Source organism: Vombatus ursinus, unplaced genomic scaffold, assembly GCF_900497805.2.
Source record: "Vombatus ursinus unplaced genomic scaffold, bare-nosed wombat genome assembly UNPS02014786.1, whole genome shotgun sequence".
Lineage (NCBI taxonomy): Eukaryota > Metazoa > Chordata > Mammalia > Diprotodontia > Vombatidae > Vombatus > Vombatus ursinus.
This window is the reverse complement of record NW_020954564.1, coordinates 15,362,825-15,375,126: the sequence shown is the minus strand read 5'-3', so window position 1 is coordinate 15,375,126 and position 12,302 is coordinate 15,362,825. Positions and strand designations below refer to the sequence as shown.

The 12,302-nt window shown below is 40.5% G+C and overlaps 1 protein-coding gene across 3 annotated transcripts in view; it reads left to right on the top strand.

The window, feature by feature from the left end:
• The window catches only part of LOC114047023 (target of rapamycin complex 2 subunit MAPKAP1), a 328,986-nt gene that overhangs the window by 193,837 nt on the left and 122,847 nt on the right, over positions 1–12,302 (top strand). The gene's annotated exons all lie outside the window — the stretch shown is intronic.

Genomic DNA, 12,302 nt, shown 5'->3' with positions numbered 1-12,302 from the left:
CTAAAACAGCTGCAGGAGCAGTTATTGGGCTGCATCTCCACTAGGGCTACTTTCCAGGATGATGACTGGAGCCATTGGGCTAGAAGCACTGATGTTCTGAAAGTTCTTAGGTTCATGGTTCTGAGCTGTATCTATCTGGATCTAAGGGGAGATGGTGGTCAAGATGGTGATGATGGTTTGACTTGCTTGGCACATGCTGTCTTCTGTCTCTCCCTCAGGATAAAGCTGCTGCTTCAGCTGAAGCTGGCTTGCCCGCTCTGTGGGTGGCAGATGGTTGGCAGTTGATGGGGATAGCTGGCTACTTCACAGAAGTTGTTTCTTCAAGTGATGGTCATGAATTCTGGGCTGGAAGTAGGACTGGTGGTCTGTGGGATGCTGCCACTCTAAGGGCTCCTGTGCCTGTCTGCCTTTTGGTAGCATTTGATCAGCAGTTGTTGCTGCTGGTGAGGAGGAAAGTGAGCCCTTTCTCTACAATGATTTCTCCCCTCAATGATGGCTGCAAGAGCTCTGCTGGAAACATATTTAGTGGTTGGGGATGGGACAGTGTTATTCCCAAGGCTTTTCAGTTCAGGGTCCTGGGCTGTCTCCATTAGAATCTGAGACTAGATGGTGGTCAAGGTGATAGTGGTGATTTGCCTGGCACATGCTGCCCCCTCTCTCTCTCCCTCAAGATGACTTGTTGCTTTAGCTAGGCTGGCTTGGACATGAGTTTGATTGGCTATGGTATAGTTGAACATGTCTAGTAAGCACTTTGTGATGCAAGACTGGAGCTAAAGAGAGAGAAGAGGGTTGAATGTGTAGCTCTGGGAGTCATCTATGTGGAAGTGATAGTTAAACCCATGGGAACAAATGAAATCACCGTGTGAGCCAGTGTACAGAAAGGAAAAGAGAATGCCCCCAGTGCAAAGTTCTGGAGTGGCAAAGTAAGTCCACTTGGGCTGCACTCACAGTAAAGGCAGCATGAGATGGATGGTGAGGCAGCAGAGGAGACGAAGCAGGAGTATTTGCACATGTGCTTCAGCCTTCTTCACTCACCTTACATCTTTCCATTGCCATTTAGGCCACTTGTAAATTTGATGCTTCCAAGATGTAGTTACATAGGTAAGATTATTGGTGTTCAAAAGATTGCATTTTGCGGATGATTGTCTTGGCATTATTTAAAGGGATATATAGTTTCTCATGTCACTTTTTTTCTGTTCAATTCTGGACATAGTTCATTGTATATCTGTATCACCTGTCCAAGATACATGTCCTGTTCCAATGGCCTGCCCATGCAACTGCACATCACAAGCTGGGTAATATGTGGTTTTCTTCTACTGTATGTTAATTATACTCTCTAAAGATCGTGTTTACTTAGCTAGCTTTACTTGATGTTTCTCTTCATATAGTCTTGAATTTTTTGACCTAATGATCTAGAATCTACAAGTTTGGAAATAAACATGTAAGAAAAAAAATTTAAGTCTGCCAAACAAAATTTAGAATGTAACTGCCCCCAAATACCTCAGTAATTAATGATAAGAATTCATCAATTTAATTTTTACTCATTTTTTAAAGCCCACCCTAAGTGTCACTTCCATTAAGAAGCCTTTCCTGATCTCCCCAGTCAGTAATGACTGTCCCCTGACCTCACAACATTTTATTTGAACTTTTCTACTGTAGTTATGTATTAGTGTACGTAATAGTTATCGCATTATCATGTAGGCAGTTAGGTGGCACAGTGGCCAAACAACCATGCCTGGATTCAGGAAAAGCTGAGTTCAAATCCTGCCTCAAACACTTACTAACAGTGTAACCCTGGGCAGTCATTTAACCTCCTCAATTTCCTCATCTGTAAAATGGATGTAAGAGTAGTACTTACCTCATAGGGTGGTTGTGAGAGTCAAGTGATTTAACATATATGTAAAGTGCTTTGCAAAACATGCTGGCTGTTGTTATTATATTAGTGCCTTACCCTTCTAGCCTGTGAGCTTCATGAGTCCAGGATGTCATATGTAAACTTTCTTTGGGCCCAGTTCTGAGCACAAAGTTCTGTACACAATAGACACTTAATCATTATTTTCTGAATTAAATTAAATTGGATTGAATAATAATGGTGATAATCAGGTGAATAAGGAAAAGGCTTTGAAAATTAGATTTGCTTTCATTTTATACAGCAACAAGTCTGGGAGGTGAGTCATGCAAATGAACTTTCCTCCCCTTGGAGACCATTGCATTTGACACAGTAGAACTTTCAGCCCCCCCAGTTTCTGGGAATTCATGCTTTTTAGCCTTAGGCTAAAAAATGTGCTTATCAGATCTGTACATCATAGTCATGGAATTAGTAATACTGGAAGGTACCTCATAATGTAAATGTTAAAACTGGAAGTGACCTTAGAACATAGAATATAAGAACTGGAAGGAATCTTGGAACATAGAATATTAAAACTTAGAATGTTAAAGCTGGAAAAGACCTTAGATTATAGAATGTCTAACATATACATAAAACATATATTCTCTGTGGCAGGAACCTCTTTCAGGTCTAACATTCTTTGTTCTCTTGTTCTAACATTTTGCATTCCAATATCCTTTCAGTTTCTTTTGAATAGCTGTGATTTGGTGAACTTTTCTTATGTTAAAAATGTATTTGTTTTAATATGTATTTAAAATGTATTTCTTTTGGGTTTGTGCACTGATTGGTCACATTTTACTGACTACATCTCATTTTGTTTTCCTCTATTCTTCTTACCCTCCTCTCCACCCTCCTTTTCTCAGCTGGAGTCTCTCAGTTGCTGCTCTGTATGTGTCAGGCTAGTGACTTGTAATGTTTATTAATACAGTGTCACTCTTGCTGCTGAAAAAAAAAACGTGATGTTTCTCAGAAGCTTGTGATAAAATGTGGCGTTTGATTTCAGGATCCTGCCTACACTGTATGTTGAATACATTCTCAGATGTTATGCAGTTCACTGAGCTGACAGTTATGGAAACCCCGCCTGGGGACCCCATTTCAGCAGGACATATTTGAGCAGAAACAGTTTGCAAAACTTTACACACTTAAACTCCTGCCAAGGCAAACTGTTAGCCACTTGAGTTTGTTATAAATACCCAGTGGCAATGGTTGGAAGTAGCCCATGATGTGTTTTATATTCTGAACTGAATGTGAATGTCTTTGCGGTTCTATAGAGTAGTAAATAATTGAGTTTGATTAGGGAGAGGGACCTCATTATCCCCCACCTGTGCCCAGCTGGAAGGGGAGGGTCGAAATGAAGCCATTAGCTGTCTCTCTTACTGGCAACTCAAAGAGCTCAAATACATCTGTGTCTTATTTTCTTTTCTGGCACAATCAGTCGCGTGGGCTAAGCAGGCATGACTGAATTTGGCAAGTTTCAAGGACTCTGGCGAAGTTACACAAGGAGAAAATGGAGGGCAGTCATTTTGGCTTCTTACTGCCCATTAGTCTGGCAAGTTCTGTTTTTGGAAAATGGCCATTGTGAAAGGGTGTGCTTTATCCAATGTCAAACATCCCTTGTGAAGACAATGCACTTTGATCTATTTTTAAAACTTGTCAGGTCAAGTTAAACAAAATGTGATATTCACACAAGTGTAAACTCTTTTTGCCTGTGGAATTATTCCCAGAAGGCTTACTTTAAACAACCACAGGCTGTAATTATTACGTGTAATTCTCTCTCTCTCTCCTTAGGCATTTCCGCTTTGTAGCCGAAGGGGCAATGTATAGAGTGTCACAGTAATCAGTGAGGGTTCAATGTAGTGGTTAAGCTTGGGAGGATGTGGACATTGACCTAGATGAACTGTGGTCATGGAAGCAGCAGCATGCAATATCAAGAACTCTGAACTTGGAGTCTGGAGACCTAAGTCTGTGTCCCAGCTGAGCTACTCCTCCTTAGGACTTTGAGTGGGTGGTTTCACCTTTCTTAGGCTTCTCTTTCATTAGTTGTAAAATGATGGGCTCAGCCAAGATCAGGTCCTTTTAGGACTGACATTTCCTAACATTCTTTCTTATCTTTCATTGTCTTTGAATCCATCTGTAAAACCAAGACACAGTGAGGGAAAGCAACTTGCTCAGGATCATACAGCAATGTATTGGCATGTGTAGTCCCCCAATACAGGCCCTGCGTTCCTTGTCACTTTGTGCTTACCCTCTGTGCCTGCCATTGACCAGCTGAAGGGCTAATGGGTCTTTTGTTGTTTTTGGTTTTGTTTTTATTGGTATCCTCCTTTCCTGTTATATGATATGAGAATAATATGTCCTACACCCAAGCCCTGGACTTCTCATGACTAAGATGTAACATGCTTGAGAGCCCCAAAACAAGAAACCCTTTGCCACCCGGGGAGGATATATGTAATGGAAATCCATGATTTCATTCAGATCCCTAGTTTTGTGTATTGCCTTCATGGCATGGTAGAAATATCATGGGAGACTTAGGACAGAAGATGCAGGCGCAAATAACTGGTTCTGTCACTAGCCTTGGGCATGTCCCTTCACTTTTCTGAACTTGATTTGTTTTACCTGTAAAATGGGGATGATAACACTTGTATTTCCTCCCTCAGAAGCAGTTATGAGGAATGTGGATTATAAACTAGTCAGCACTATAGACATATGAGATGATTAGGACAGTGATCAGTAATCTATCACCAAAGTCTTTTTAATACCTCTTGTTAACATAAAGGTGGCATTAACTTGATGAAGCTTGTGCTAGACAGACTCAAGCTCTTGTAGGTCCCATCTAACTGGAAAAGCTTTGAAAATGAACCTGGGGATCATCATCAGGTAAAGTACAGTGACTCTTGTGGCTAAAATGCTGGTCACCAGGGGATGTATGTTGGGGGCCACAGGCACTCATGAAGATTTCTACTACCAAAAAAAGGAAGCATGGTGATCTGTGTTTGAAGAGAACAGCCACATGAATGTACTTGCTGATGTTTTTTCAGTTTTTAGAGTATTACTATTGTTAATAACAATAATATTATTAATATTCCAGAACTTATCACAATACTTCAGTTAATAAGTAATTTAATTGATGTGGCTGACCCCTTCATGAATATAAGTAACAACTCTTCCATACCTTAGTAGATGGTTTCTTGAGCTGTTGCAGGGGGAGAAATGCCCTGTATATTAAAAACATATGACTATGAATGGTGCTTCTGCTGCTCTTTGGTAGAGATGGAAATGAGGAATACAGGGTCATTGATTCTATTTATGCTTTCACTGGAACAAAGACAAATCCTAAATGTGAATGACTACCCATGTGACCTGGGAGCAGATCGTTTCATCCCTAATGTATAGTGTAAAAAGTATTTGATTTTGTATGAGAGGACCTATGGACAAGTTCTGGCTCTGCTGCTTCCTAGCATTGTGATCTTGATAAGTTAGTCTGCTTCCCTGGGCCACCATTTTGTCATTTGTACAATGAGGGAGTTACACTAAATCAAAGGTTCTTAATCAGGGGTCCAAAGCCCCCTATGGGGTCTGAATATTGCCAAGTTCCTGGGTCCAGGAACTTGGTTGAGAGAAAATATTTTAGTAACTATCTCAACATCATTGGGTTTTGTAATCCTACCTATTTTTTTATGCATTTAAAAACATTCTGAGAAGAGATCCACAGACTTCACAAAATTGCCAAAGGATTCCATCTCCCCCAAATTAAGAACCCCAAGACTAGATGATCTGTCTGTTCTCGTTAAACTCTGAATCTGTGGTCCCAGTAAGCCTCAGTTTCTTTATCTGTGCAATGGGAATGAATAATTTTTATATTGCTTCCCTCACAAGTTTGTGAGGAAAAATAGAAGGAGGATTAAGCACTTACTATGTGTCAGGTATGATGCTAAATATAAGCAAAAAGAAAGTGGTCTCTTTCCTTAAGGGGAAACATAACACCCTGAAGGGAGGTGAAAAGGAGGAACAGGGCGAGGCAGAGAAAGGAGGCTGGCTGGCTGACTGGCTTTGTTCCCTCCCTGACATGGAAGCTTCAGGAGGAACTCTCCAATGGGAGAAGAGAGTCAGGCTTTTTGGAGGGATATACCAGAGTGAGCAAGGGAAATTCTAGCATGAACCAACAGAATAGGGGGCATGATTTTAAAGTAAAAAAAAAACAAATCAGGGAAAAGGAGCAAGGCCCGGAGCTGCCCTGGGAAAACTTTTGTTAGAAGTGAAGAAAATAATTTGTAAATCTTAAAGTACGTTATGAATGTGAATAGGTGTTATTTTTCTGTATATACTGCCATGATATACTCATGGTATAGGGGAGACCCTCAGTTCTCAAGGGTACACTAACAAAGCGAAGCTCTAGAAAGCCTTTACAAATTTAAGCCTTGAGCCTGGGCAGAAGGGCAGAAGGGCAGATGGGCAGGCATTATCTTTCCTCTAAGGACCAGCCTGGCTAAGCTGGGAAAGGCTCACCACCAAGTAGGAAGAAGAGTGCTCAATTTCTCAGTTACAAGAACTCATGAAAACTACCTACCACAGTGTAAAGCGGTTGAGATATATGTCAGTGAAGGGAATACCCACCCATTCTGTGGGAACACCCACAGATCACAGATCTGTGAAGTGTCATTATTATTAGTATTAGCAGCATTAGTATTAATACTTGTATCATTTCTTTAAGCTAAGTCTAGTGGTTGCAGGATGGAATATGCCCCCTCAGAGTGTAGCAATCTATCCCCAGTCACCAAAGTTTTTCTCTCTCCATCTGGAGATAAAGGAGCAAGGCCCAGAGCTGCCCTGGGAAAACTTATTAGGGCTGGTCGAGCATACTGTGTTCAGGATGGAACCTTCTTCTCTCTTTGTAATTGAGCCCCAGAGTGAGATAGTACTCACTTCCACAGCAGCATTCTGAGTGCTGAGCCTTTTACCTTTATGGTGGGTTTTTGTTCTCCTCTCATGAACCTTGCTCCCCTGGCTTCAGCACAGAGGCTGTAAAGGAAGATGGAAAGCCAAGTTACCTCAGAATGATCACTATCATTAACATTCACAGGCGGTTCACTTATCATTCCTGACTATACAGACATGGCAGCCGCTCGGAAGCGTCCGCAGGTGTAGCACGATGATACATATTACATTGTGCCACAATGGATTTATGTATTCTGTAACAAAAGAAAAGTGTAATGAAAAAATACAGAAGGTGATCCTTTATTCCTCCACTGCACAATTTATCAGGAATGCCTGTGGATGATAAGTGCTCAGCATTTCCGGGCCTTTCTTTAACCTTGTCACCCAGGTAGGTTTTGGTAAAATGACAGAAAAAAAATACAGATCAGTGATCTTCTTGTATTCAAAAGCTCACTTTAAAGGACCTTTTTAATTTGTGGAAATTTGAACTAAACAGAAGGCATCCTTTTGAAGGTCTTTACAAATAAGGATAAAGCTATTGTCCCCTAAAATAATGTGACCTGCCACATGCAACTAAGGCTAAGATGTTCATAATTTATATACTATGCTTCATAGGATTTAGAGCTGAAAAGCCCTTAGAGATCATCTAGTCTGCCCCCCTCATTTTACGGATGAGGCAATTGAGGACCAAAGAAGGCAAATGACTCGACAGAGATCACACAGCTGGAATGCAAACTTGTGTCTGCTGACTCCAAATTCAGTGGTCTTTCCACTGAACTGCGCTGCCATACCGTATTTTGAGGTAACAAAGGTCGCACCTTAGCTTGTCTATCTATTGTGTCTCATCCTTCCTACATGAATTGCCCCACCTCCTTTTCCAGTGACATGTATCTTTACATCATTAATTATCTGAATTAAAGCTTGTCCAGTTACAATGAGGATATATAGAATTATAAATTCCTGGAATCAGGACCTTAGCAGTCAGCTATTCAAAATCTCATCTTAAATATGACATTGCCTCCTGGCAAGGAGTTATCCAGACTCTACTATATTACCTCTAGAGATTGGAAGCTCACTGCTTCCTAAGGATGTCTGTTCCATTCTTAAGACACCTAGGATCCTTATATGAATTGGAAATCGACCTCCTTGTAACTTCTCTGATTTCTCTCACTTCTGCCTTTCAAGGTCATACAGAATAAATCCAGTCCTTCTTCTACCTCACAGCTTTTCAAATATTCAGAGGCAGTAATCATATTTCCTAACTACCAAGACTTCTCTTCTCCAGGATAAACATTGCCCGTTTCTTCATCTAATCTCCATAGCATGATATTAAGTCCCTTTACTGTCCTAGCCAACTTCTTCTTGATATGCTTCATCTTAGTCTTCCTAAAATGTGGAACCCAGAACAGGACATTCCAGATGTAGTTTTCTATTTATTATTACAAAGGATAGCAGAATTACTATACCATCCCTCAGTCTGCACACTAGCCTTCCACTCAAGGTCCTACAGTCCTCAGAACTGTACCTAGAATGCTTCAGATCATTGGCGTCCATCTGTTTGTGCATTCAGAACACATCCCCAACCATATTGTTACAGATGGGAAACTTGCTAACTTATAAAAACAAAACCAAGCAATGAGGGCCTAGTAAGTCGAAACTCAGATGATTGGCATTCACTCCAAACACGTCCTGGCCCCATTCCAAAGCAAATATCCACCAGTTCATAAGTGTGGAGGGCACTTTACATTTTATTCACCTTGCCAAAGTATCACTTACTGAAATGCTCACTAAATATAGGAAAACGAAGAGCTTTTCCTCATTTTGCTTTGATCAGTAAAATAAACTTTTAAAGATTGTTCTGGGATGGGCTCCAGCTTCTGAGGTAAAGAATGGCTGTGGCTCAGGCCTGATCTAGTAACAGAGCATTCAGTAAAATTAGCTTGACAGCTCTTAAGCCAGCTGCTCAATAGGAAGAAGTTGACCAAGTTAAAATGGATAAAAATGCCTGCCAGATCAACCCCAGCTTTTGCCTTTGAACAAATGAAATATCACATAGTAAACAGCAGGCCTTTAGAGGGGAGGGGGAGGATATGGCTTGATATTGACAAAACAAATTGGGTCATCAATGTTGAGCTACTCAGCTTGGTTCAAAATTGTGAACACCGTGATTCATTCTCATGTAACTGGAAAATCTTGTTCTCATTTGGCCATATTAGAGCAGGGTGGCGAAGCTGGGAATGGTTAAAGGTGGCAAAAAACAAAGTTTTGACCCATTGATGGATTGAAAAAAAATCAGAATTTCTTCCTTCATTGAAATGTGTTAGAAATATGAGCTGTTGTCATTTTCCCCTTCGGGATTCTCGTGCAAAAGTGGAGTTCTTGCCAAATTCTTTATAGTGTCTGAACACTCACAAATTCCAATGTTCCTTAGGTGAAAACTTTGTCCTCTAACAGAGGCCATTCAGAATTGTTCTATTTGACTCTTCAATGCCAGGATGTATGGAACAGGAAGAAGCGTGGTGTGATGAAAACATCATTGGACCAGGAGTATAGACACTTTAATCAGAGAGGTTCTCGAACCTAGGTCTCTCATATCTTGGCTATATGATGAATTGACAACTTCTGTTTCCGTGTGTGTGTGTGTGTGTGTGTGTGTGTGTGTGTGTGTGTGTAGAAGGTTCCTCATATATGTCAAGTGGTTGCACTAGAAAATCTCTAAGGTCTATACCAGCTCTCTAAATATACTGTGTCCCCAAAGTTTTACACACTATCAATCTATACTGAAGTTCCCTTCTAGTTCTGACATTTATTGTTTTACTCTGTAACAGTCTGCTAGAACATTGTATGTTCTAACCTTCTAGAATGTGGTAGGGTTCCCTTCCACCACCAGTGTTCTATATTCTGAGGTCCTCTTGATTACAGTCTTCAGTTTTTTGGTATTCTAGGTACTAAGTCTCATTCTACTTCTGTGTTCCCTGTTAAAAAAAAAAAATATGTCACAGGGCTACTTCCTTCCTGTTTTGTTGGTCTGTAGTCTGTGATTCTTTGTAGTTTGTGACCGCTGTTTATAATTCCCCCTGGAGATATAGCCTTATTTCTATAGTTGTTAGTTAACTCTTAAGAGTTAAGTCTTAAGTTAACTTAAGACTAATGGATAGAGAGTTGACCATGGAACCAACAAGACTTTTGTTTAAGTCCTGCTTTTGACACATACGGATTCTGTGACTCTGAGCAAGTCACTTAACTTCTCAGTGCCCCAGGTAACTCTCTAAGACTAAGTTGCAGAGAAGATGTTGACTTCCATTAGTGTAGAGAATGTCCTAGATTGATGAAATCTCATGCCCAGACCCTTTCCTATTCTGCTTCATTTTTTTTTTTTTTTGGTACTTAGGTGAATATATGAAACTAAAATTTAGCCTAAAAGGTGCTTCAGTATTCTTTAATATTTTGATTTCTTCTGAGTAAGTTCTAGTCCACACATACATATTAGGTATCTACTGTATATCTTTAAAACATTATGCTAGGCACTGGGGGACTCTCAGCCTTCATGGAGTTTATAATCTAATGGGGGATATGCCACCTAGATAACTAGTGCAAAATAATAGATGGTTAAGGCAAGAGAGGTACAGGCAAAGTGTTGTGTGGGATCCAAGGAAGAAAGGTCATTAACAACTGGACAAATTAGGGAAAGCTTCATGGATTAGGTAGCATTTTAATCAGGCTTGAAAGGAAGTAAGAATTCAACAGGCAGAAGAGAGGGCTAAGAAAAGTATCAGCAAACTTAACAGAAACTGGCAAATGTAGGGTATGAATAGTTGATAGGAAGAAAGGAAACAATTTATTAAGTGCCTACTATGTGCTAGGCACCATGCCAAGCAGTTTACAAATATTACAAATCAATGATCCTCATGACACCCTGGCGAGGTTGGTGCTATTATGATCTCCATTTTACACAGGAGGAAACTGAAGCAGAGGTTAAGTGATTTGCCTAGAGTCACACAGCTAGTAAATGTCTGAGACTGGGTTTGAACTCAGATCTTCTGGACTAGGCCTAGAACTCTACCCTTTGTACCACCAGCTGCCAGCAAAGTTTGATTTGACTTCAGTGTGAATTATGTGGAGAAGATTTGTATAAACTAAAACTGGACAAGCATTGTCGTGCAAAAGTACTGAGGCTCTTGATGGCCATGATCAGGTGTTTATATACTTATTAAGTAACAACCACACAATAATTAAATGTTCTTTAAGATTTAGATTTCCTCACAACTTACAACAATGTAAATAATACAAGTGAGGTTCAGGGAGTTTGTGATTTCCCTGTGGTCACCCAGCTACTAGGAGAGCAGCAAGGAGTCATTGATGGTTTTTGAGCAGTGGAGTGACATGGCTAGATCTGTGCTTAAGGAAAGTTAGTCTGGCAGCAAGTAAAGGAAAGAACTGGAGGAATGAAAGAGAAGAGACAGGGAAGATGAATGAAAGGGCTGTTCCAGTTGTGATAGGGTCATAGTATTTAGAGCTAGAAGCAACCTCTGAGGTCCAATGTCCTTTACAGATAGGGCCAGAAAAGTGAAATGATCTGACCACAAGGCCACACAGCTTTTATGTACATTTCATACCTGGGATTTAAACCCAGGTCCACTGGCTGCAAAACTCTTGTTCTTCCTATTATACCAAACTGCCTCAGAAATAGATCATAGAATTAGAGATGGAAGGGACTTAGAAATCCTATTGTCCAACCCCCTTCATTTTATGGATGAGGACCCTGAAATCCAGAGCTTGTGTTGCCCAAACTCACATCATGAGTAGCAGAACTAAGATTTGAACTCATGTCCTCCAATTTACTGGTTTTTTCCACTTCACCAGGCAGGTAGTAATAAGGAAACTGTACTAACTGATGGTAGTGAGGATAGAGAGAAGATGTTGCATAGGTGAAATTGATGTGACTTTGTAACTTATTAGACATGAATGTTGCAAAAGGGGAAAAAGTCAAAGAATCTTTCTACTGTGGAGTCTGTGAACAATGCCATTATCTTTTAAAAAATATTGACTACCCCATTAAAAAGAATCTTCCCTCCACTGGGCGTCTAAATTGCTTTGGAGAATAATTTTTTTTTCCTGCATTGCTCAACCTCTTTCCTCTGGGGCCCCATGATCCTTAATATGATGACAGTAACTGTCTGCAGTGACATCTACTGACACAAACAGAACTCATCTATTGTCAGCCCCCAGCTGTAAAATTTCTCCTATGAACTAGCATCAGGGGCCTATGTCCACCAGCAACCAGCACACCAGGGAGGCTTAATTTGAGATGAATGACAAAAAAAGTCCTGTTTCTTGACCCCTCGCCCGTGGTCAACAGCAAGTACAGTAATGCCATTTCTTCCTCTCTGCTCTTAGTAGTTGACTTGATCAATTTCTAGTTTATTGGCCCTTCAAGCGTGAGTTTTTTCTTAAAACTCTCTTAAACCACAGTGAAGAA